Raw genomic sequence first — 27795 nt, forward strand, 5'->3', positions numbered from 1 at the left:
TAGATATAAAACCGATATTTAAGCTAAAAGTATATTAAATTTCGTGAAGGGTCAAAAATTACATGTCTACATTATTCAACAAGCACTCTCTCTCGAGAGCCTGCATCGTTTTCCAATCTTTTTGGCTTCAAATAGTTAGCAAGTTCCACCGGCTGAGATAACAAATTTCATTCGGTGGAGACCGAGATAGTAACATTCCTCCTCATTTGTGGATCTTCTAAGGGGGCAGCATCATTTTGCCCCAAATTACCTTGAACTGGGAACTGGGGGGAGAAGAACATCCTTTTCTCAGACAGATGCGACTTGTGGAGATGATGTAATAGTTGCTGGTGGAAAAGTTGGTGAAGATGTAGATGAAGCTGATGGTGTTGAAGAGTGAGAATTAGCTGCGACAAATGCAGTGCTGGTTGTTGGTTACTCATCAACCGAAGATGTCAGGGACCCGGTACTCAGCCTCACAGTACCGGGCGCAACGACTGGGATCCTCAAAATAGGAGTTGGCATTTTCCACCATTTCAAACTTTCCCAGAGCACTGAGGCATCGTCCTCGGTTGATGTAACTAACTCAACAAATTGAGCAGTCAGTTGAGTTGAGGAAGGTACTCGTCTTCTATGTATAGAAGCTCTATCATCGCTAGCTTCTCCATCATTGTCAATCATCACGGTATCTATGGTCGGCCCGAGCAGAGGGCTCGTCACCACGACATCCGGAGACGACTCGGGGGAAACATTCTTCGCTGTCTTATTTTTTCTCGCGACCGTGGAGTAACGCCTTCTTTTTAGTTGTCTTTCTCCGGCCGGGGACTCCAGGAAGAATCACTTGCACTAGAAGCAGGCCCCGAGATGCTTGTTTGTGAAAAAGATTTTTGCAGCAGCCTCGCCACGTCAGCAGGATCAGCCAAAATATCCTCCTCGGGGACGACAACTGAACCCTCGGGTAAACCTATATTCAACAGAAGAAAAGAATCACACAACTTTCTCATAAGTAAAGTTAAGGATAAGATGAGTTCAGCTCACCATGATTTTTGGCTTTCACCCATATTTTAGGGATAACACTTTCCACGAGCGGCTTTTGGGCGTAGTAAAGTCCAAAATTTTCTGAACCCATTGGTTCAGGCCCTTAACACTAGGGGGAACCTACGAGTCGTTGAGGTAGGTAAAGGAAGAAAAGTGAATAATTATGGGGAAGAATCTTAAACAAGAATAGAAACAAACTGTATACTTACGAGTGCAGTTCCAAAATTCTAGGAAGGAAGGGGCCGAGGCCGAATGATATCACTAGAGGCAATTGAAACAAACCGTCCTATCCACCTATGATTGTTATCATCATCCATGATGGATAGCAGAGCATGGTGGCTACATTTGCAGAAGTTAATCACCCCTGTCACACCTCCTTTTTCCGCACCCGCGGGGGCGCGAGGGAGTTTTTTCCAATTAAAGGACGATCGAAACGGGATTGGTTTATTTATTTCAGAGTCGCCACATGGGAGGTTTAGGGTGTCCCAAGTCACCAATTTTAATCCCGAATCGAGGAAAATAATGACTCTATATTACAGTCTGCGTACCAGAAATCCGGATAAGGAATTCTGTTAACCCGGGAGAAGGTGTTAGGCATTCCCGAGTTCCGTGGTTCTAGCACGGTCGCTCAACTATTATATTCGGCTTGATTATCTGATTTTATACAAATATGAACTTATGTGCAAATTTTATATTTTAACCGCTTTATTATTATTGTTTTTAAAAGAAATATGAACATCGCTTAAAACACGTCTCGAACCGCGTTACAATCAATGTACCCGTGGTCGTCGACACACTTTGACTCCGTTGAGATTTGGATTTGAGTCACATCAATGCGCACCCGAGTTTAAGGTAATTAAATTATTAAGGCGCGCTTAAAGCGACTAGCGTATTTATTTTGGGTAGGACCGTGGAATTTTACTAAACGGTCCATCCCGAAGTCTAAACAATTTTTAAAGCAAATATTTACTGAGGGCCCCGCAATTTGTATTTTTATTTGGCGAGGCTCATCTCATTCTTATTTTTTTAAAGAAATTTGCAACGTCATGGACATACATTTCGAACCATGTCACAATCAATGTACCCGTGATTAGAAACGCATTTCGAATCCGTCAAGATTCGGATTTGGGTCACATAAATGCGCACCCGAATTTAAGAAGGTAAAATTATTAGATACGCTCTTAAAGAGACTATCGCGTTATTATTCTGGGAGGGCCGTGAGATTTGCTAAACGACCCATCCTGGAAACTGAATGCTTCGATAACATACATTTAACGAGGGCCCCGCAGCCTGCGCGTTTTGTTTATTTTCGTCGAGGCTCATCTCGTTCTTATTTTAAAAAGATATCCTATAGCAACTACGTTTCTTGTCGTGTTTGTCTCTACCAATTGAAAACAGTAGATAGTCCTAATTAATTACATGCTTGCAAGTTATTTATAACAGAATTCCGAATGCTTGAGCAAAATCAGAAGCGCGGCCACGCACACAGTCAGCCGATCGAAATTAAAGGCCCAAATCCAGCCCACGCGTGATGGGCCAAACCTGGGCCATTGTTTATCCGGGGCAGGCCTGTTGGGTCTGTTTTGACCCGGGCTCGACCTTCGTAGGGTTGAGATTGCAAACCCTGTTTTTTCTTAAATCGTGGTTTAACAGTTATGTATGGCAATTTATCGGAAAGGAAAGAACTTAACTAGTAGTGTACGATTGTCATGCTTGGCATACATTACAGGCTTATACTACACCATTGAACTAAATATGAGATACAACCTACTGCCTTGGGCATACTCTTATCACCAACCTATATACACATTCTAGCATTCAACTACCATGCATTGACATTTATTAGGCATGAAGACTATCTCTAGTATCCAAAACAAGAATGTAAACTATTACACATAACATGAATATTTAATGTAACAATCTATGTATAAGAGACATTCTTCAGGATTTTTCATTTGTATTCATGCTCATTTTTTCCAATTACATTTGACAGTGCATTGGTTGTGTACCTGGTATAGAGGACAAAGAAGAAAGGAATGATCAGCTGGGCAGTATGCAATAAACACAGCAACAGCAGATACACAACAACAATAGATACACAGCAGCAACACAACAACAAACCAACAATCCAAGTTTTTTCCACAGTCCACAGACAAACAACAATAATTCTCAGAACAAGGAGAACCAGCAGATGATCGAGTACCAAACAAACAATCCCAGGAAAAAGTAAGGAAACAACAGGAGGGACAAAGTGTTCAATGCAGCAAACCAGCAGTTTGACAATCACAAGCAGCTCAGTCAGTGCCAAAGAAACAGAACTTGACCAGGACAGCTTGACCAATATGAACTCTTATATAGCTCTCAGACAGTGTTTGGTTATAGTATTTCTGGAAAATTTCTTTCTGTTTTTCAATTTTCTTCAACTTACAAGACCTCTCTTCAAGACTAAAAATTTTCCAGCCCTTTTTAAGTTCTGAAATGGCCTATTTATAAGCCAAACGACCCAGTGCAGCTGAGCTGCCTGGATGCTCCTACTTGCAGACTGCCCATACCTATTAAACCCATGCTTAAACATCTTTTGATGCCAGTCATTGGCTCCCCACGCCTGGTTTTTTTTAATCAAGAGTTATGGGCTCATTTTATTATTCATTTTAAGCCCCATACTCTTGTGTCTTGTTCCCCATTGGTATTAGTTTAATCCCAAATTAGTACCCTACTTGTAAGCTCATTTAAACTAATCATTTTGTCCTTTTCAACACCCCAGAATACCCTTGTTAGCCCTTGATTATTACTGCCCTGCCCATTGCAGCATCAAGGCATTTTTGAACTTCTGAAAGTTCAAATTCAGGACTGCCCTAGACTGGACCTTTTCAGTCATTTTTGCAATGCAAACAAACTCATTCCAGACGATGCCGGGCATTCAGTCAGTGACAAGGTTCGATTAGTCATGTGAAATTATTAGCTCATTTGATTCATTAGTCATAGAAAACTAATCGACGACGTTTATCGAGTCGACTATACTAAATATAATAGGTAATAATCAGTCGCTCATATAAACAACACGTACAAGGTCCCGAATGTCTTAAAACATTTTTGTTCAATTACTGGGAACCTATATGAGTTAACTTATTTGACGATTAATCTAATCGATGAGCATGTGTATCACAGAGTACATTCAAAACACACACATAGAAAATTAATCGACCAAATAAAAGGTCTTTGCTAGAGATGGAAGAAAACAGAAAAAAATAACAGACAATAACAAATAATCACAACAACAAATCATGCTGACAAACTCAACCAAAACTAAAAAGGAGAGAGGACACTTACTGGGGAAGTTTAAACCGAAATGACCCAAGTCCGACTTAGCTTTGACCATTTGAGGCTGAACAAATTTTAACCAGGGTGTTATCACATGAGAACACCTTGGTCAAGATCCATTAAACCTCAAAACCCCTTTCAAGACCGGCTGAATTTCCTCGGTGCATGTGTTCTAAGGTCTGGATTTTCAGATCTGGTTTTTAGGAGTTGTGGGTAGATTCGGACCAAACCAGGCTTGGTTTGGTCACGAGGGAAGTCATGGGAGTGTCTGATACAAAGATGGTGAGGTTTGGTATAGATCGAGTTTTGTCTCGAATCTTCAAATCCAGATTTGAGACGATGGGAGGTGATTCGAGGTACATGGTTAGTGGATTCGTGTTCAGGGTGGTTGGATGCTTCAGGGGTATGAAGGAGGTGGTCATCGGCGTTCATGCCGCCGGGTTCTGGTGAAAGGAAAACTAGGGCGGCGTTAGGGTTTGGGGGTTTCAGGGCTTGGGGAAGGAGACGAGTGAAGGGTGGGGTTCGGATAGGGGGCGTGGGGTGTGAGGGAAAGCTTATATACGGAGTAGGGGATTGGATCTGAGCCGTTAGATCAGATGATCTCAACGGCTTGGATCTGATGGTGAGAAATGAGACAGGGTCGTTTGATATTTAAATGAGGTCGTTTGGTTTAAATGAGGGGCTGGGCTGAACCGGTTATTGGGTCGGGTTATGTTAAATGGATCTGGGGTGTAATGCTGGCCGTCGATTCACTCGAGATCAACGACCCAGCTTAGACGGGACAGAACGACGCCGTTTGGACCGTGTCCGGGCAGCCTGTGTTTGGGCTGTTTTTGGGCCTTAAAATCTTGAAATAAATAGGCCAAATCTGTTTTTTTTTCTAAAAATAATTTGCACTCTTTCTCTTTGTTTTTTTTAATTTTAAAAATTCAACTAAATTAAAAAATAAATTTGAAATACCCATTAATCAATACTTAACACAATTATTCACACACCTATATAAGAAAAATTTAAAATGGTTAAATTACAACCTAGAAATGCATACATATTTTTTGTATTTTGTTTGATTAATGATTAAATGCAAAATGAACAGACCCAACACATGTCACGGAAAACTCAAAAAATTGTACAGCGAAGTCATTTGTCACTATTTTTATTTTCTTTTGGAGCGATTGTCTGTGAAGCAAAAATCACGTGCTTACAGCTGCCCCTCTTTGCCCGAAGACACGAAGGGTTTTCGCGCAAAGATAAAGCGGGCGATTTTTGCTCGTTCGAGTACTCCGTGTGAAGCATTTTTGAAAAAGATTTGACCGAACCTTTGCTTCAGAGGTTTCCTACATATCCTGGACTGAACAGGAATCAGGTCAATGTAGTTCGGGAAATTTTGGTAGCTGGGACTACCGTGTGACTGTAGTGCTCGCTGTTGTTGTGCGCTGTTGCATGCATGCGGCAGGATGCTACCGCTCAACCGATCTCCTTGTTACATTGCTCTAAAAGGAAAAAAAACAAGAAGTTAAGCTAGACTAATGGATCATGAAGTCTCATCTATCTTCAACTTGTTCTTGTTGCCTTGCTTTCTTATCGGCTAATGCTTTCCTTTGATGCCTTTATTTTGTGAACTTGGGGGATGATACTGGTCCTTCGCCTTTTCTGAATGCCACTTTTCATCACTTCGCTTGATCTGCTGGGAACATGCCCTCTTCTTCAAACCTTTCAATTGTTTCTTCGGTGGTATGGCTTTTTCATCAAAATTGTTATGTTGGGCATGCTATAGCGTTCCCAAACTGCTTCTTTTGAGACACGTTCCTTCTTCCTTTTGAATCGCGCGCTTGCCTTTGTAGCGTTCTGCTTCTTGGTGCTGGGGGATTTATTGTTTCCTGCTTAGGGGATCTCTGCTGTAACCTTCCGTCTTCAGGTGGGGTTACAGATTCCAAAATCTAGAACTAAAAAGTATTCCCGCATTATATTGGTGGGCGACCTAGAACTTAAATGTATTCCCGCATTATAATGGTGGGCGACCTAGAACTTAAAATGTATTCCCGCATTATACTGGTGGGCGACCTAGAACTTAAAATGTATTCCCGCATTATACTGGTGGGCGACCTAGAACTTAAATGTATTCCCGCATTTTACTGGTGGGCGACCTAGGACTTAAATGTATTCCCGCATTATACTGGTGGGCGACCTAGAACTTAAATGTATTCCCGCATTATACTGGTGGGCGACCTAGAACTTAAATGTATTCCCGCATTATACTGGTGGGCGACCTAGAACTTAAATGTATTCCCGCATTATACTGGTGGGCGACCTATAACTTAAATGTATTCCCGCATTATACTGGTGGGCGACCTAGAACTTAAATGTATTCCCGCATTATACTGGTGGGCGACCTAGAACTTAAATGTATTCCCGCATTATACTGGTGGGCGACCTAGAACTTGAATGTATTCCCGCATTATACTGGTGGGCGACCTAGAACTTAAATGTATTCCCGCATTATACTGGTGGGCGACCTAGAACTTAAAAGTATTCCCGCATTATACTGGTGGGCGACCTAGAACTTAAAAGTATTCCCGCATTATACTGGTGGGCGACCTAGAAGTTAAATGTATTCCCGCATTATACTGGTGGGCGACCTAGAACTTAAATGTATTCCCGCATTATACTGGTGGGCGACCTAGAACTTAAATGTATTCCCGCATTATACTGGTGGGCGACCTAGAACTTAAAAGTATTCCCGCATTATACTGGTGGGCGACCTAGAACTTGAATGTATTCCCGCATTATACTGGTGGGCGACCTAGAACTTAAATGTATTCCCACATTTTACTGGTGGGCGACCTAGAACTTAAATGTATTCCCGTATTATACTGGTGGGCGACCTAGAACTTGAATGTATTCCCGCATTATACTGGTGGGCGACCTAGAACTTGAATGTATTCCCGCATTATACTGGTGGGCGACCTAGAACTTAAATGTATTCCCGCATTATACTGGTGGGCGATCTAGAACTTAAAAGTATTCCCGCATTATACTGGTGGGCGACCTAGAACTTAAATGTATTCCCGCATTATACTGGTGGGCGACCTAGAACTTAAATGTATTCCCGCATTATACTGGTGGGCGACCTAGAACTAAAATGTATTCCCGCATTATACTGGTGGGCGACCTAGAACTTAAATGTATTCCCGCATTATACTGGTGGGCGACCTAGAACTTGAATGTATTCCCGCATTATACTGGTGGGCGACCTAGAACTTAAATGTATTCCCGTATTTTACTGGTGGGCGACCTAGAACTTAAATGTATTCCCGCATTATACTGGTGGGCGACCTAGAACTTAAATGTATTCCCGCATTATACTGGTGGGCGACCTAGAACTTGAATGTATTCCCGCATTATACTGGTGGGCGACCTAGAACTTAAATGTATTCCCGTATTATACTGGTGGGCGACCTAGAACTTAAAAGTATTCCCGCATTATACTAGTGGGCGAACTAGAACTTGAATGTATTCCCGCATTATACTGGTGGGCGACCTAGAACTTAAATGTATTCCCGCATTATACTGGTGGGCGACCTAGAACTTAAATGTATTCCCGCATTTTACTGGTGGGCGACCTAGAACTTAAATGTATTCCCGCATTTTACTGGTGGGCGACCTAGAACTTAAATGTATTCCCGCATTATACTGGTGGGCGACCTAGAACTTGAATGTATTCCCGCATTATACTGGTGGGCGACCTAGAACTTAAATGTATTCCCGCATTATACTGGTGGGCGACCTAGAACTTAAATGTATTCCCGCATTATACTGGTGGGCGACCTAGAACTTAAATGTATTCCCGCATTTTACTGGTGGGCGACCTAGAACTTAAATGTATTCCCGCATTTTACTGGTGGGCGACCTAGAACTTAAATGTATTCCCGCATTATACTGGTGGGCGACCTAGAACTTAAATGTATTCCCGCATTATACTGGTGGGCGACCTAGAACTTAAATGTATTCCCGCATTATACTGGTGGGCGACCTAGAACTTGAATGTATTCCCGCATTATACTGGTGGGCGACCTAGAACTTAAATGTATTCCCGTATTTTACTGGTGGGCGACCTAGAACTTAAATGTATTCCCGCATTATACTGGTGGGCGACCTAGAACTTAAATGTATTCCCGCATTATACTGGTGGGCGACCTAGAACTTGAATGTATTCCCGCATTATACTGGTGGGCGACCTAGAACTTAAATGTATTCCCGTATTATACTGGTGGGCGACCTAGAACTTAAAAGTATTCCCGCATTATACTAGTGGGCGAACTAGAACTTGAATGTATTCCCGCATTATACTGGTGGGCGACCTAGAACTTAAATGTATTCCCGCATTATACTGGTGGGCGACCTAGAACATAAATGTATTCCCGCATTTTACTGGTGGGCGACCTAGAACTTAAATGTATTCCCGCATTATACTGGTGGGCGACCTAGAACTTAAATGTATTCCCGCATTATACTGGTGGGCGACCTAGAACTTGAATGTATTCCCGCATTATACTGGTGGGCGACCTAGAACTTAAATGTATTCCCGCATTATACTGGTGGGCGACCTAGAACTTAAAAGTATTCCCGTATTATACTGGTGGGCGACCTAGAACTTAAATGTATTCCCGCATTATACTGGTGGGCAACCTAGAACTTAAATGTATTCCCGCATTATACTGGTGGGCGACCTAGAACTTAAATGTATTCCCGCATTATACTGGTGGGCGACCTAGAACTTAAATGTATTCCCGCATTTTACTGGTGGGCGACCTAGAACTTAAATGTATTCCCGCATTATACTGGTGGGCGACCTAGAACTTAAATGTATTCCCGCATTATACTGGTGGGCGACCTAGAACTTAAATGTATTCCCGCATTATACTGGTGGGCGACCTAGAACTTGAATGTATTCCCGCATTATACTGGTGGGCGACCTAGAACTTAAATGTATTCCCGCATTATACTGGTGGGCGACCTAGAACTTAAAAGTATTCCCGCATTATACTGGTGGGCGACCTAGAACTTAAATGTATTCTCGCATTATACTGGTGGGCGACCTAGAACTTAAATGTATTCCCGCATTATACTGGTGGGCGACCTAGAACTTAAATGTATTCCCGCATTTTACTGGTGGGCGACCTAGAACTTAAATGTATTCCCGCATTTTACTGGTGGGCGACCTAGAACTTAAATGTATTCCCGCATTATACTGGTGGGCGACCTAGAACTTAAATGTATTCCCGCATTATACTGGTGGGCGACCTAGAACTTAAATGTATTCCCGCATTATACTGGTGGGCGACCTAGAACTTAAATGTATTCCCGCATTATACTGGTGGGCGACCTAGAACTTAAATGTATTCCCGCATTATACTGGTGGGCGACCTAGAACTTAAATGTATTCCCGCATTATACTGGTGGGCGACCTAGAACTTAAATGTATTCCCGCATTATACTGGTGGGCGACCTAGAACTTAAATGTATTCCCGCATTATACTGGTGGGCGACCTAGAACTTAAATGTATTCCCGCATTATACTGGTGGGCGACCTAGAACTTAAAAGTATTCCTGCATTATTACTGGTGGGCGACCTAGAACTTAAATGTATTCCCGTATTATACTGGTGGGCGACCTAGAACTTAAATGTATTCCCGCATTATACTGGTGGGCGACCTAGAACTTAAATGTATTCCCGCATTATACTGGTGGGCGACCTAGAACTTAAATGTATTCGATATTGTTCCCCCGTTCTTCCGAGAGAATTTTTGACAATCGGCAGAAAATTTTCTTCCCCGGTTTTGGTGACTTCCCTGGCGTTGCATCTTGCTGCCATCATTAATCCTTTGTTTTCCTGCAGCAGACAAAAGGATTTAATTAGTTTTCATCGTGGTGGTAGAGGGTGCTTTTCTGGCGGATGATTTTTCCTTTCTTCTCCTTTCTTGCTCTATGTCCCATAATTGATTAGTGGGCAGAGTTGCCTGCTGGGGGTCTCTAGCCTGCTAGGGATTGGCTTTCAATTAATCCTCTTTTCTGCTTTCTCTTTAAGCATATGCTGTGGGAGTCTGCTTTTAACTCCTGAAACCACTCCCTTTAGGAGCTTACTTCCTCCAAAATTACCGGGCACGATCACTGTATTGCCTGGGATCGGCTTCTAAGACTGTTTGTATTATCCTGCATTGGATGAATTCCCCTCCGGTTTCTGGTAGTAAGCTTTGAAAAATTCTTTTCAAGACAAATTTTAGGAAGAGAAAATAAAAGCTAGAAGGAGAAAATCTTTCTGAACCTATATTTGGTGGGGAGAAGAAACTCAGAAGAACTTATCTGGAGGACATGACTGGTTCCCGTGATCATGGCATGCACCATAGATTCCCGACCCAGTCTATTTGTATCAATCGATTTGCCTGATGGTCTGACTTGCTGGGGATGATAAATGACTGTCCATTTTGTTGCAAATGTGGTCGTTTTTTGTTGATCTGTCTTGTCGCCTCATAGTGCCCTTCGAGGGGTTTTCACTAATGAGACTCTCTCTTTTCTCTCATCTCCCGGCGCCTTATGGTGCCTGTGAAGGTTTTCACCAATAAGACTCTCTCATTTCATATCCCTCATCTTACATCGCCTCTCGGTGCCTGTGAAGGTTTTCACCGATAAGACTCTCTCATTTCATATCCCTCATCTTACATCGCCTCTCGGTGCCTGTGAAGGTTTTCACCGATAAGACTCTCTCATTTCATATCCCTCATCTTACATCGCCTCTCGGTGCCTGTGAAGGTTTTCACCGATAAGACTCTCTCATTTTATTTCTTTCGAAGGAATCGGGGCGTTGTAGATACGACCCTCTCTTCTGGAGATTCCTTTGACCATCAATTCATTCCCAGTCTTACGATCCTCTTCTTTGCTGGGGATCGGTGTATTATTCTCGGCCTCATTTGCCTGACTCGACATCTCTTGAACATTGATCGGGAGGTCTTTTGGACGTTGATGTTGGTTTTGGTGTGGAGTTAAAGAAAGGCTATGAAATTGAAAATAATTTGATGGGTGGTGTGCTACAACTTTTGGAATCAAATCTTTGTTGGAACTTAAAACATAACCTCTGCCCCAATTTTCTTGCTTGGGGAATTTATTTTTTACACTTATGTTGCGCTATGTGCGTTACGCACACTGTTCTTATTATGCACACTATGTACATTATGCATCCTATATTCACTATGATGCATACTATGACCGAGCCGTGAGACGCCTACGTATCCTCTTTGAGGAATCAGGTCAAACGTAGTTCCCACGGTTTTGTATTTCTTGTGATTTTATCTTCTTCTTTTTTTCTTTTCCTTCTTTTCATTTTCTTTTTCTTTTCTTTTTCTTTTTTTTCTTTTTTTTTCATGTCTTTTCCATTAGTGATTCCAAAAGAGGGGTTAGAAGAAAGAATTGCTTCCGTCATCTCATTATCCAACAAATGCCAAATACAAATAAATAAACCAAAAAATTGCCATAATTAAAGAAATTACGCATAATATCTCTTGACTGCATCTGAATTGATAGCCATGTCGACACATCTACCCTCGACATCTGTCAAACACAAAGCACCGTTGGACAGTACTCTGGTCACGATATAAGGCCCTTGCCAATTTGGGGCAAATTTGCCTTTTGCCTCGACCTGATGTGGGAGGATCTTCTTCAATACCTGCTGCCCTACTTCAAACTTCCTGGGGCGCACCTTCTTATTATATGTTCTTGCCATTCTCTTCTGGTACAGCTGACCATGGCACACTGCTGCCAATCTTTTCTCATCTATCAGGCTCAACTGTTCCAATCGAGCTTTGACCCATTCATCATCATTAATCCCGGCTTCAGCGACAATTCGGAGGGACGGAATTTCGACCTCCGCTGGTATTACGGCCTCAGTTCCATACACCAACAAATAAGGAGTTGTGCCTATGGAAGTTCGGACGGTAGTGCGGTAACCCAACAAAGCAAAGGGTAATCTCTCGTGCCATTGTCTGGACCCTTCCACCATTTTTCGCAGTATCTTCTTGATATTCTTATTGGCTGCTTCGACTGCTCCATTCGCCTTGGGACGATATGGGGTGGAGTTGTGGTGTGTAAACTTGAATTGTTGGCATACCTCTCTCATCAGGCTGCTATTCAGATTCGCACCGTTATCCGTGATGATCACTTTTGGGATCCCAAATCTGCAGATGATATGGGAATGGACAAAGTCCACTACTGCCTTTTTGGTTACTGATTTGAAGGTTTTAGCCTCAACCCATTTGGTGAAGTAATCAATGGTCACTAGAATGAACCTATGACCGTTGGATGCTGCCGGCTCGATGGGCCCAATGACATCCATGCCCCATGCCACAAACGGCCAGGGTGCTGACATCGTATGTAACTCCGTTGGCGGAGAATGAATCAAATCTCCATGTATCTGGCACTGATGGCATTTCCTTACGAAAGTGATACAGTCGTGTTCCATGGTGAGCCAATAACACCCTGTTCGAAGGATCTTTCTTGCCAATACATATCCGCTCATGTGTGGCCCACAAACTCCAGCATGTACCTCTGCCATAACCGTCGTTGCTTGACTGGCATCTATGCATCTCAACAATCCCAAATCCGGGGTTCTTTTGTACAATACTCCTCCACTGAGGAAGAAACCATTCGACAAACGCCGAAGGGCTCTTTTTTGGTCTCTAGAGGCATGTTCTGGATATATCCCCATTCTGAGGTATTCCTTGATATCATGAAACCAGGGTTCGCCATCTGCTTCTTCTTCTATGGCATTGCAGTAGGCGTGCTGATCACGGACCTGGATGTGTAGAGGATCAACATACATTTTGTCAGGGTGGTGCAGCATTGATGCTAAGGTGGCCAAGGCATCCGCAACCTCATTGTGAACTCTCGGGATGTGTTTGAACTTCACCGATCGAAATTGCTTGCTCAGATCATGCAAGCATTGTCGGTATGGTATGAGCTTTAGATCTCGTGTTTCCCATTCACCCTGAATTTGATGTACCAAGAGGTCCGAGTCTCCCAAGACCAAGACGTCTTGGACATCCATGTCAGCAGCCAAGCGCAGACCCAGAATGCAAGCCTCATATTCGGCCATATTGTTAGTGCAATAGAAGCGCAGTTGGGCCGTAACAGGATAATGCCGTCCTGTTTCAGAGATGAGTACTGCCCCTATTCCCACCCCTTTTGCATTTGCCGCTCCATCAAAGAAAAGCTTCCAACCCGGTTCCTCGGGTAATTCCAACTCATTTGTATGCATCACCTCTTCGTCAGGAAAATACGTTCTTAAAGGCTCGTATTTTTCGTCAACGGGATTCTCTGCCAAATGGTCTGCTAGTGCCTGGGCTTTCATGGCCGTCCTTGTTACGTAGATGATATCAAACTCTGTGAGCAGAATTTGCCACTTTGCCAACCTTCCCGTGGGCATAGGTTTCTGAAAGATATACTTCAATGGGTCCAAACGGGATATGAGATAAGTAGTATATGAAGACAGGTAGTGTTTCAACTTCTGAGCTACCCAAGTTAGGGCGCAACATGTTTTCTCGAGTTGAGTGTATTTGACCTCATGTACTGTGAATTTCTTGCTAAGATAGTAGATGGCCTGCTCCTTCCTTCCTGTGTCATCATGTTGCCCCAATACACAACCAAATGAATTTTCCAAGACCGTCAGGTAAAGAATCAAGGGCTTCCCAGGCTTAGGCGGGACCAATACAGGTGGATTAGACAGATACCCTTTGATTTGGTCGAAGGCCTCCTGACACTCTGCCGTCCAACCTTCCGCAACATCCTTTCTCAGCAGCCGGAATATGGGCTCACAAGTTGCGGTGAGTTGAGCGATGAACCTGCTGATGTAATTGAGTCTACCCAGCAAACTCATTACCTCTGTTTTGTTCCTTGGCGGTGGCAAATCTCGGATGGATTCAATTTTGGATGGGTCTAACTCAATCCCCCGTCGACTGACGATGAATCCTAGCAACTTTCCTGATGGAACCCCGAATGCGCATTTGGCCGGGTTAAGCTTGATATCATACCTCCGGAGTCTTTGGAAAAATCTCCTTAGGTCTGCTACATGGTCCTCCTGACGCCAAGATTTGATGATCACATCATCGACGTACACCTCGATTTCCTTGTGTATCATGTCATGAAACACAGCAGTCATTGCTCGCATGTACGTTGCCCCGGCGTTCTTTAACCCGAATGGCATTACCCGATAGCAGTAGGTTCCCCATGGCGTAATAAACGCTGTCTTTTCCGCATCTTCCTCGTCCATTAGGATCTGATGATAACCCGCATAGCAATCTACAAAGGATCCGATCTCGCGCCCCGCACAATTATCGATCAAGATATGGATGTTGGGCAATGGAAAATTGTCCTTGGGACTTGCTTTGTTGAGGTTGCGGTAGTCGACGCACACCCTGATTTTTCCATCCTTCTTTGGAACTGGTACCACATTGGCCAACCACTCGGGATATCGAGTGACCCGAATGACCTTCGCTTGCAACTACTTAATTACTTCTTCTTTGATTTTTACACTCATTTCTGTTTTAAATTTCCTTAGTTTTTGCTTGACCGGAGGGTATGCCGGGTCAGTGGGCAATTTGTGAACCACTAAATTTGTGCTTAATCCAGGCATATCGTCATAGGACCATGCAAAAACATCTTTGAATTCCATGAGGGTTCTGATCAATTCTTCCCTGACATTCGGCTCAATGTGGATGCTGATTTTGGTTTCTTGGACGTTATCAGCGTCTCCTAGGTTTACAGCCTCAGTGTCATTTAGGTTAGGCTTGGGTTTTTCTTCAAATTGGCATAATTCTCGGTTTATCTCTTCGAAGGCTTCACCTTCATCACATTCAGATTCATCATCACAAACGACCTCTTGCATCATTGAGTCAGATTCAGATTGATTTATTAGACTAGGTCGAAGATCCGCTGTGCATGCCATGTCATTAGAACCAGTAAAAAGAGAACTGTTCAGAAAGAAAAAGAACAAAACAAAATTAAAATGGGACAAAAGAAAAGAACTTTATTAAACTTGCGGGATAAAAGGGTTCACACTTTTACAAAAACGAAAGTAAAATTTGGATTACACCCTTGAATAATCCGGACAAACAAACAAACAAAACATAAATCAAAGCCTACTACCAAGACTCCCCTCGGACAGGAAGAGGAGTAACTGTCCAATTGTTGGTCTTGGCCTCAGGCCCCACAAACTGTATCTCTGCTCTGCTAGAACCTTCTCCAGCTTCCACCATACTGACATCCGCGAATAGCCTCTCAAAACTCTGATTCAGGTCTTCATTTATACCGATCAAAGGTCCTAGAATCTTTTGGACCGATGACCCCTTGGCACTTGCTTTGACAAAAGACCTTGAGAGGCGTGGCACTGGTTTAGGAAGAAACCAGACCCTCTTCTTCATTTTTCGCGCTTGCTTCCTATCTGCTGCGGTTGGTTTGAACCCTAATCCAAAAGTTTCCAGATTTTTAGGAAGGGAGACAGGTTGGACAATCCCTTGAAGCTCGACTCCCAGGCCTTTTCCCGGCACAAATCCATTACCCAGCATTTCTGAGACCATCATGACTATTGCGGCAGCTACCCTAGGGTGCGGGATGACTTCTCCTTCAGAAATTTTGTTGGCCGACCCTGTATCGAAAATCTGGTAGACCCAAGGACCTTTGTCATCAGTGGTCTCTATGAAAGGTACAATGGTTCCGCCCATGGTGCACGTTGTATCCTCGCCGTGTAACACGACCTCTTGTCTTTCTCACTCGAACTTTACCATCTGATGTAGGGTGGAAGGCACCGCTTTGGCTGCATGAATCTAGGGTCGTCCTAACAGCAGGTTGTAAGATACCGTGGCGTCTAATACCTAGAATTCCATGGTAAACAGGACCGGACCAATGGTCAGTTCAAGTACAACATCCCCTACAGTGGCCGTTCCGTTTCCGTCAAACCCTCGGACACAGATACTGTTCTTGTGGATCCTTCCGTGGTCGATCTTCAACTGGTTCAAAGTAGATAGTGGGCAAATATTGGCGCTTGAGCCGTTATCCACCAATACTCGAGTTACCACCGAGTCTTCACATTTGACAGCTAGGTATAGAGCTTTATTATGCTCCGTACCTTCCACCGGCAGGTCATCATCTGAGAATGTTACCCTGTTCACCTCGAAAATCTTGCTGGCAATGGTTTCCAGGTGGTTTACAGAAATCTCACTGGGTACATGAGTTTCGTTCAATATCTTCAACAAGGCCCGACGATGCTCCTCAGAATGGATCAGTAACGACAACAGTGAGATCTGGGCCGGTGTTTTTCTCAGCTGTTCGACCACAGAATAGTCTTGTACTTTCATCTTCCTCAGGAACTCTTCAGCCTCTTCTTCGGACACAGGTTTCTTGGTTGCAACTGGGTTGGTTCTTCTTAGCTCCACCGGAGCAAAACATCGACCTGATCGAGTCAGCCCTTGCGCTTCACAACTGACTTCTTCCACCTGTTTTCCTTTGTACATCACCACCGCCTTTTCATATTTCCAAGGCACAGCCCTGCTGTCAATCATCGGCAGCTGGACCACAGGCTTTATGGTCACCCGTTCTCTACATACCCCTTTCAACACGACCGCCGGTGTGGGCGGGATCCCTGGTATTACCAACTTGCTTGGCTCGGGTTTGCTTGTTATGGCGGACGGGCTCTTTCCCAATATCACTACCGGCTTGACGCCTTCTCCCTGCGACTGTACACTCGTTCCTCCACTGGTTGAGACTTCTTTCGGGGCGGCTTGGATCATCATCACTGTTTGTGAGGGTTTTCTCAATTCTCCTCCCTCACACACCAACTCAATCATGTGAGTTTCGTGGTGCGCTGGCAGTGGGTTTTGGTTGATGTTAGGAGCTTCTGGTGTCTGGACCTCGATCTTATTGGTGTCGATAAGATCCTGTATGGCATGCCTTAACTTCCAACACTTCTCGGTGTCATGCCCGAGCATCCCTGAGCAGTATTCACAACTTATTGATCGATCCAAATTCTGAGGTGGGGGATTTGGTTCTCGAGTCTGGACAGGACTAACCAAACCCAATTGCCTCAGCTTGTGGAACAAAGCGGTGTAGGTTTCTCCCAATTCCGTGAAAGTTCTCTGCTTCCGCAACCTGTCATTCCTAGCATCTGGATTTCCCCGAAAACCTGCCCCTGAAGGGTTTCTATACGCCCTTGGTGGAGGGTAGGTATTTTGTGGTGGTGCATATATATTCTGGGGAGCCGGTGCGCGTCATTGTGGGCGAACCGGAGGCTGAGTGTATGCCTGGGCTTGGTGTACGGAACAATGTGGTTCTCGAGGTGGATAGAAATTTTGTGGTGGGTTGTATGGGTATTCTGACCTGTGAGGTCTGGGTTGGTTGTAGTGCGGCCTGCCAGCCCTGGACCAACTGCCTGCCTCAATCGTGGCAACCTCTTCTTTCTTTCTTCTCAGCGCACCTCCCGTGCCGCTTTGAATAGCCTGGGTTGTGGCTTTGAGTGCCGAATAATTCAAGATCTTGTCAGATCTCAGACCCTCTTCTATCATGACCCCTATCTTGACCACCTCGTTGAAAGATTTTCCAACTGTTGTCACCAAGTGACCAAAGTAGGTTGGATCTAGTGTCTGCAAGAAATAGTCCACCATCTCTCCCTCTCTCATGGGAGGATCGACTCTAGCTGCTTGTTCTCTCCAGCGGAACCCGAACTCGCGAAAACTTTCCCCGGGTTTCTTCCCAGTTCTTAATAATGTGAGACGGTCAGGGACTATCTCGAGATTGTACTGGAAATGACCTGCAAAAGCCTGCGCCAGATCATCCCACGTGTACCACCTGCTGGAATCCTGCCTGGTATACCATTCTAGTGCAGATCCGCTCAGACTTTGGCCGAAATAAGCTATCAGCAGCTCATCCTTGCCGCCTGCCCCCCTCATTTTGCTACAGAATCCCCGCAAATGTGCCATGGGATCACCGTGCCCTTCATATAAATCAAACTTAGGCATCTTGAACCCAGCCGGGAGTTGGACGTCTGGAAAAGGGCACAGATCTTTGTATGCTACGCTGACTTGGTTGCCCAGCCCGTGTAAGTTCCTGAAGGACTGCTCCAGGCTTTTGAACTTTCTCAGCACTTCATCCTGTTCAGGGGCCTTAGCCGGCTTTTCAATCTCTGTCGGCACTTCCACATGTGGATTGTAAGCTTGAGACTCGGGTGCATGGAATGTAGGCTCAGGGGGATAGTATTGTGTATCGTGAGCCTGAAACAATGGCTCACTGGTCGTTCTTTGCAAAGGGGCTGATGTGGGTCCCACAAAAATGGGAATATTGGGTGTTGGGAGAGGGTTGATGGGGCGATGGAGCTTGGGAATCATGAGGGCTTCTTTCTTGATGATAAAGGGGATTTGGACGGCTTGTGGAAGGGTCAGAGTAAGGGTATTCCGGCATGTGTCCTAGTGTTTCAAGGCTCTTTTGTGTTTTGGCTAGGGCTAGCTGCATTGCATTCATCTCTAGTCCCATCCTTTCAATCTTTTCCATCGCTTCTTTTAGCAACTGGCTCATTGGCCTTTCTTCCTCATTACTATTCTCTGAAGTAGTCATGCTTGTTGCTACCGGTCCTTTGGATCTGGTTTGGTAGGAGTGTGTTGCCAGAGTTCTTTAACAACTAACTTGTCTGGATCAGACAACAACAAACTTCGTTAGCGTTAGAGTTTAACAGATTTGACCATAACACATAGAGGATGCAATGCACCTATGCAGTTAACCGTTTCTATATGCTTTGCTTCAAACAACATGCGTCATCCCGGTTTGCTCATTCGTCCCTTTTTAAAGTACTGTGGGAAACCCTGCGTTTTATTTTATTTACATTTTCTTTTCTTTATTTATTAAAAGCGGTCGAATCTTATGGGGATTGCCTACGTATCACGTCCCCGCGTGAATCAGACCAGGCGTAGTTCTGCCTCAAAGTAAAGACACATAGAAATTCTTCCGGAGTCACTTAATTTCATTATCAAAATTTGCTATTACACATTACTTCAAACAAAATAGCAACAGTACAGACTCCACGGTTTTAAACTTGGTTTGAAGAAAAGAAAACAACATATGGGGAAATAACAAACAAAACGAACAGGACTCGATCAACGACTAATTTTCCAACTTAGGGACCCACGAGGCATCTTTCGGCCCTTTCGCGGCCCTAGGTGTAAGGCCTCTTTGCAAGCTCTTCAACTCGTTCATAATCCGGTGGACGCAGCCCATGATGGAAGCAATGAGGGTTTCCCGAGGTGTTTGCTCGCATGCCAAACATTTTAGGTAGATGTAATGCCCGATTTCGTCAATTCTTGCTCGAATGTTGTCCCTTTCTGCGAACAACTGCCTTATCTGTCGGCTCTTTAATCCTAGCGTTTGTGCATTGGTGGCGAGCTGATCCTGGAACATCTCCATTTGCCTTTCCATCCTGGTCATTGCATTGTAATAGCGTCTTCTGTCGGCTTGGGCATCTTGTGTTTGCTTGAAGATCCGCTCTTGCAGAGCGGAATTCGTTTCCTTTACTGCTTTGACGCTCAGTTCACAATCCCTCATGACTTGCTGTAGGCGCTTCCTCCGGGCCATTGTACCTTTTGCCCATTTGACCTTCATCCTTGCTATGCAAGCCTCTGATTGGTCTAATTCTTCTTGGCTCTGGATGACCTGACTTCTCAAACTGGCTATCAATCTTTCGTCGGAGCAACGCTTCTGTCGGTCGATGTTATTCTTACTGGCTTGGAGAAGGCGGGCCTTCAGGGTTTGGTTCTCTTGGGCTAGCTTGTCTTTTTCAGCCTGATCCTGGGCGACTTGCACGTTGTTTTCGAATACAATCCTTTCAACTTGTCGTTTTAGCTTCCTGATTTCAACCAGGTAACCTTCCTCTTTTGCGAGCCAGTTCCATTGTTCTTGTGATGACTCAACAAAATCTTGGAGGTGAGGCCGTTTGGTTGGCCGTTCCACAACATTCATCTTGTTATGCCAAGCGAGATAGGCCGACGAGACTTCAACCCTAGACACATCACCTACCCGAGTATTTGCCGTCAGGTACTGGCATTCACTCCATATGCAACGAACTGTCTTTTCAGGAAATTGGCCGTCACTGCTGACCTCGACTGCATAAGTGCTGAGATCTTCGTCCGGGTGTAGTACTTGACATCTTCCTAACTGTCTCATCACCCTGTAAGGGGCATAAGGTTGAATACCTCTGAGTCCCATCAAGAGGAAGTGAGGACCAGTGGCGGGCATGTATATGATTTCTTCCACAGAAAGCCAACCCAAAGTCCAGTTTATTTGATCGGCGGTGATGACCCGGAGATAGGATATCCATTCTTCAAACCCTCCCGGTGATCGGAAACCTGAAACCCTTAGGTTATAACCCTCGATGAAACCCCCATTTGTAGACATGTAGCGTATATACTGAGGATGGTGACACAAGTGTTCGATCATCCACGTCTGTAATAACAAGTTGCAACCCTCGAAGAAGTCTGCTCCGGCCTTACAAGCCGTGAGGGCTCGGTACATTTCTGACACTATCATAGGAGCAAGGATGCTTTTATCGTTGGTAATCAGGACTTTGACGATTCATGCCACTTTCAGGTCGATATTTCTATCTTTTCGGGGAAACACCACAAGGCCCAAAAATGCCACCATAAAAGCGAACCGCCTATGCTCATTCCATTTTATCAGATTTCCCCTGCTGCAAACACCACTTTCTGGATCATTAAATCCTCCTATACTCTCGTACCTCTGGTATAGGAATTGTAGGGTAGAAAAACCGCTATCTAGTTCAGCGTACGGGACTACCTTGCTTATCTTCAACAGATCCATGAATTTGTGTGAATTCACAATTCTTGGAGCGATCAGGTATTTGTGTCTCAAACCTTCAGTGACGTCCATGTAACCCGCCATTTCTTCTAAGGTTGGGGTGAGTTCGAAATTCGAGAAACGGAACACGTTGTGGGCCGGATCCCAAAATGTAACCAAAGCCTTTATGATGTCGCACCGAGGCCTGACGTTCGACAAATTAACCAAACCTCCCAGGTGCAGTTTGATCTTGTCTTGCTCTGATTTTTCCAAATCCTCCCACCATAATCGCACTTCCAGAGGGATTTTGCTTCTAACTGTTACCGGCAAACTTGGACTTATGCTCATTCTGCATGTTTATTGGGGTGATTAAGCAAAGATCTAGACTCATTGGACTCAAATAGCAAATTGACACACTTTTTTTCTAAGAAAAACGAAATTTGGTTGTTTCCGAAAAAGTATGATGTCACCTTAAAAACTTTCGTTCTTTGGATTGTACCTATATTTTGAAAAACAAGTTGAGCCCGATGGGGGTTGCCTACGTATCTCGCACCCTGCGAGAATCAAACTGACGTAGTTCAGGCATAAGCCGAATTTTGGAGACACACTATTTTTCTCTTAGAAATGAATCAAAGACTCTTACTTTCTAAAACAAATTAATAAGACACACATTTTTTCTTTTCTTTTTTCAAAATTCTGGCAGAGCTTTAACCATTTTCTGGGTATTGATCTTTCAAGAATAATTATCTCTCTATCCGTTATTCTTTTTTCTTTTTCTTTTTTTTTTCTCTTTTTTTTTCAAACATTCCCGATATTCAGAAACCGGTCAGCATGCAAGCCTTGAAACAAGTAAATGCATAAAACAAGCAGGATGTAGCAGGATGGTCTTTATTCTCAGGTTGCTTGTCCTAGACGGACCCAGCCCCTGTGCTGAGTCCCCTAAGTCAAATGCATATGATGCAAATAAGCGTTCCTACTAGGGATCCGGCATGAAGTTAAGTTATACTAAGCTGTAAAACCTAGGTGTTTGTTCTAGACCTGGCTTACCCGAGCGGACAACTCGAGCCAAGGATGGGAGTTGTGTACCGGTAACCAAAAGGCCATCCGATTTTGCAACTCCTCCGAATCCTCGTTCTATTTTGGCATATGACACTAACAGAAAGAAGCCACGACCAGCGTGCGCTCCTCAAGAGAGAAGAGAAGGGTTTCGGCACAGTTTATATGTACAGTTCAAACAATATCAAAGCAATTAAAGCAGCATTTGGCACATTAGGCGCGAACACGCAAAAATCAGATAATAAATAAAGCCAAATAATAACAATTATTTTTAAGCTCGAATTCTTAACCCTGAACCAGTGGTTCTGGGTCATGATCCCCAGCAGAGTCGCCAGAGTTGTCACACCTCCTTTTTCCGCACCCGCGGGGGCGCGAGGGAGTTTTTTCCAATTAAAGGACAATCGAAACGGGATTGGTTTATTTATTTCAGAGTCGCCACTTGGGAGGTTTAGGGTGTCCCAAGTCACCAATTTTAATCCCGAATCGAGGAAAATAATGACTCTATATTACAGTCTGCGTACCAGAAATCCGAATAAGGAATTCTGTTAACCCGGAAGAAGGTGTTAGGCATTCCCGAGTTCCGTGGTTCTAGCACGGTCGCTCAACTGTTATATTTGACTTGATTATCTGATTTTATACAAGTGTGAACTTATGTGCAAAATTTGACTCTTAACCGCTTTTATCATTTACTATTTTTTATCAAAAATTGCAACGTTGTGAAAATGTATCTCGAACCGCGTTACAATCAATGTACCCGTGGTCGTCGACACACTTTGACTCCGTTGAGATTTGGATTTGAGTCACATCAATGCGCACCCGAGTTTAAGGTAATTAAATTATTAAAGGCGCGCTTAAAGCGACTAGCGTATTTATTTTGGGTAGGACCGTGGAATTTTACTAAACGGTCCATCCCGAAGTCTAAACAATTTTTAAAGCAAATATTTACTGAGGGCCCCGCAATTTGTATTTTTATTTGGCGAGGCTCATCTCATTCTTATTTTTTTAAAGGAATTTGCGACGTCATGGACATACATTTCGAACCACGTCACAATCAATGTACCCGTGATTAGAAACACATTTCGAATCCGTCGAGATTCGGATTTGGGTCACATAAATGCGCACCCGAATTTAAGAAGGTAAAATTATTAGATACGCTCTTAAAGAGACTATCGCGTTATTATTCTGGGAGGGCCGTGAGATTTGCTAAACGACCCATCCTGGAAACTGAATGCTTTGATAACATACATTTAACGAGGGCCCCGCAGCCTGCGCGTTTTGTTTATTTTCGTCGAGGCTCATCTCGTTCTTATTTTAAAAGGATATCCTATAGCAATTACGTTTCTTGTCGTGTTTGTCTCTACCAATTGAAAACAGTAGATAGTCCTAATTAATTACATGCTTGCAAGTTATTTATAACAGAATTCCGAATGCTTGAGCAAAATCAGAAGCGCGGCCACGCACACAGTCAGCCGATCGAAATTAAAGGCCCAAATCCAGCCCACGCGTGATGGGCCAAACCTGGGCCATTGTTTGTTCGGGGCAGGCCTGTTGGGTCTGTTTTGACCCGGGCTCGATCTTCGTGGAGTTGAGATTGCAAACCCTGTTTTTTCTTAAATCGTGGTTTAACAGTTATGTATGGCAATTTATCGGAAAGGAAAGAACTTAACTAGTAGTGTACGATTGTCATGCTTGGCATACATTACAGGCTTATACTACACCATTGAACTAAATATGAGATACAACCTACTGCCTTGGGCATACTCTTATCACTAACCTATATACACATTCTAGCATTCAACTACCATGCATTGACATTTATTAGGCATGAAGACTATCTCTAGTATCCAAAACAAGAATGTAAACTATTACACATTACATGAATATTTAATGTAACAATCTATGTATAAGAGACATTCTTCAGGATTTTTCATTTGTATTCATGCTCATTTTTTCCAATTACATTTGACAGTGCATTGGTTGTGTACCTGGTATAGAGGACAAAGAAGAAAGGAATGATCAGCTGGGCAGTATGCAATAAACACAGCAACAGCAGATACACAGCAACAATAGATACACAGCAGCAACACAACAACAAACCAACAATCCAAGTGTTTTCCACAGTCCACAGACAAACAACAATAATTCTCAGAACAAGGAGAACCAGCAGATGATCGAGTACCAAACAAACAATCCCAGGAAAAAGTAAGGAAACAACAGGAGGGGCAAAGTGTTCAATGCAGCAAACCAGCAGTTTGACAATCACAAGCAGCTCAGTCAGTGCCAAAGAAACAGAACTTGGCCAGGACAGCTTGACCAATATGAACTCTTATATAGCTCTCAGACAGTGTTTGGTTACAGTATTTCTGGAAAATTTCTTTCTGTTTTTCAGTTTTCTTCAACTCACAAGACCTCTCCTCAAGACTAAAAATTTTCCAGCCCTTTTTAAGTTCTGAAATGGCCTATTTATAAGCCAAACGACCCAGTGCAGCTGAGCTGCCTGGATGCTCCTACTTGCAGACTGCCCATACCTATTAAACCCACGCTTAAACATCTTTTGATGCCAGCCATTGGCTCCCCACGCCTGGTTTTCTTTAATCAAGAGTTATGGACTCATTTTATTATTCATTTTAAGCCTCATACTCTTGTGTCTTGTTCCCCATTGGTATTAGTTTAATCCCAAATTAGTACCCTACTTGTCAGCTCATTTAAACTAATCATTTTGTCCTTTTCAACACCCCAGAATACAATTGTTAGCCCTTGATTATTACTGCCCTGCCCATTGCAGCATCAAGGCATTTTTGAACTTCTGAAAGTTCAAATTCAGGACTGCTCTGGACTGGACCTTTTCAATCATTTTTGCAATGCAAACAAACTCATTCCAGACGATGCCGGGCATTCAGTCAGTGACAAGGTTCGATTTGTCATGTGAAATTATTAGCTCATTTGATTCATTAGTCATAGAAAACTAATCGACGACGTTTATCGAGTTGACTATACTAAATATAATAGGTAATAATCAGTCGCTCATATAAACAACACGTACAAGGTCCCGAATGTCTTAAAACATTTTTGTTCAATTACTGGGAACCTATATGAGTTAACTTATTTGACGATTAATCTAATCGATGAGCATGTGTATCACAGAGTACATTCAAAACACACACATAGAAAATAAATCGACCAAATAAAAGGTCTTTGCTAGAGATGGAAGAAAATAGAAAAAAATAACAGACAATAACAAATAATCACAACAACAAATCATGCTGACAAACTCAACCAAAACTAAAAAGGAGAGAGGACACTTACTGGGAAGTTTAAACCGAAATGACCCAAGTCCGACTTAGCTTTGACCATTTGAGGCTGAACAAATTTTAACCAGGGTGTTCTCACATGAGAACACCTTGGTCAAGATCCATTAAACCTCAAAACCCCTTTAAAGACCGGCCGGATTTCCCCGGTGCATGTGTTCTAAGGTCTGGATTTTCAGATCTGGTTTTTTAGGAGTTGTGGGTAGATTCGGACCAAACCAGGCTTGGTTTGGTCACGAGGGAAGTCATAGGAGTGTCTGATACAAAGATGGTGAGGTTTGGTATAGATCGAGTTTTGTCTCGAATCTTCAAATCCAGATTCGAGACGATGGGAGGTGATTCGAGGTACATGGTTAGTGGATTCGTGTTCAGGGTGGTTGGATGCTTCAGGGGTGTGAAGGGGGTGGTCATCGGCGTTCATGCCGCCGGGTTCTGGTGAAAGGGAAACTAGGGCGGCGTTAGGGTTTGGGGGTTTCAGGGCTTGGGGAAGGAGATGACTGAAGGGGGGTTCGGATAGGGGGCGTGGGGTGTGAGGGAAAGCTTATATACGGAGTAGGGGATTGGATCTGAGCCGTTAGATCAGATGATCTCAACGGCTTGGATCTGATGGTGAGAAATGAGACGGGGTCGTTTGATATTTAAACGGGGTCGTTTGGTTTAAATGAGGGGCTGGGCTGAACCGGTTATTGGGTCGGGTTATGTTAAATGGATCTGGGGTGTAATGCTGGCCGTCGATTCACTCGAGATCAACGGCCCAGCTTAGACGGGACAAAACGACGCCGTTTGGACCGTGTCCGGGCAGCCTGTGTTTGGGCTGTTTTTGGGCCTTAAAATCTTGAAATAAATAGGCCCAATCTGGTTTTTTTCTAAAAATAATTTGCACTCTTTCTCTTTGTTTTTTTTAATTGTAAAAATTCAACTAAATTAAAAAATGAATTTGAAATACCCATTAATCAATACTTAACACAATTATTCACACACCTATATAAAAAAAATTTAAAATGGTTAAATTACAACCTAGAAATGCATACATATTTTTTGTATTTTGTTTGATTAATGATTAAATGCAAAATGGACAGACCCAACACATGTCACGGAAAACTCGAACAATTGTACAGCGAAGTCATTTGTCACTATTTTTATTTTCTTTTGGAGCGATTGTCTGTGAAGCAAAAATCACGTGCTTACAACCCCCTCCTCACAGAAGATCTTGGGGAATAAAGGTTCATCACATGAGCTAGGGATAGCTCCTCCCCCATTTCTTAGCATATGTGCCGAAGGCAAGCAATCGCCCTCCACACGGAGGGACTCACCTGCACCAAACATAGTAGGTCGCGGAAGCAAAACTCCACAATAACCGAGTCAAGCTCTTCACTCAGAGAAAATATTCCCAAAGTGAAGGGATACATATAGAAGTACATAAAACCCTTTTTGGGTAAAGTTACCCACTCCGTCAGATTAGGAGCAATAATATTTAAATCCTGACAATGACAATCTTCCTTCACAGTAGGAATGCTAGAAGCACAGATGGAAGAAGGATATCTGCTAATGGTCCACGTACGAGGGCTAACAGATGAAAATTTCTCTTCGAAGTCTTTAGTTGTGACAAGACTTTTAGGGATGATGGTGCTCACTGTAGGAGAGCGTCGTCATTGGTTCTGGTTTTGTTCTTTGAGGAACTGGTGTTTTTTGAAAGAAGTCATTGTATGTTATGGAAGAAGAAAAAGCTTTTTTCTATGAAGAGAGTTAAAGAAAGGTTAAAGAACAGAGTACAAATTGTATGAAGAGAATTTGGAGAATTATGGGGTATGAATGAAGGAGGTTGGTGCGTATAAATATAGGTTCTAGCGGCTAAATTTGTAGCCATAATTACCTCAATAACTAGTAAAAGTTATGCTAAATCTTAGGATGGCGCGTGTTCGGGTCATTAAATGGGGAGAGATGTGCGTCTAATCAACTGTCAGAAGCTTTTCAGAGGGGATCAGAGAAATTCCAGCAAAAAAAAATATTTCTACCAACTTTCCGGTGACACAAAGTTATGTCACCAGAAAGTAGAGGGGCTGTCTGTATGGGGTGAAAATATGCTATGCTAAGTAATTACATAAGAGAATGACACGTGGAGCCGAAGACAGAGGGTAGCTAAAATCGAAGACAACTGTTCCATTTATCACCGGGAAGAATGATGCTCATAAAGATGCAATAAATGCCTGACACTCGG

This window comes from Nicotiana sylvestris, chromosome 11, assembly GCF_000393655.2.
Source record: "Nicotiana sylvestris chromosome 11, ASM39365v2, whole genome shotgun sequence".
Lineage (NCBI taxonomy): Eukaryota > Viridiplantae > Streptophyta > Magnoliopsida > Solanales > Solanaceae > Nicotiana > Nicotiana sylvestris.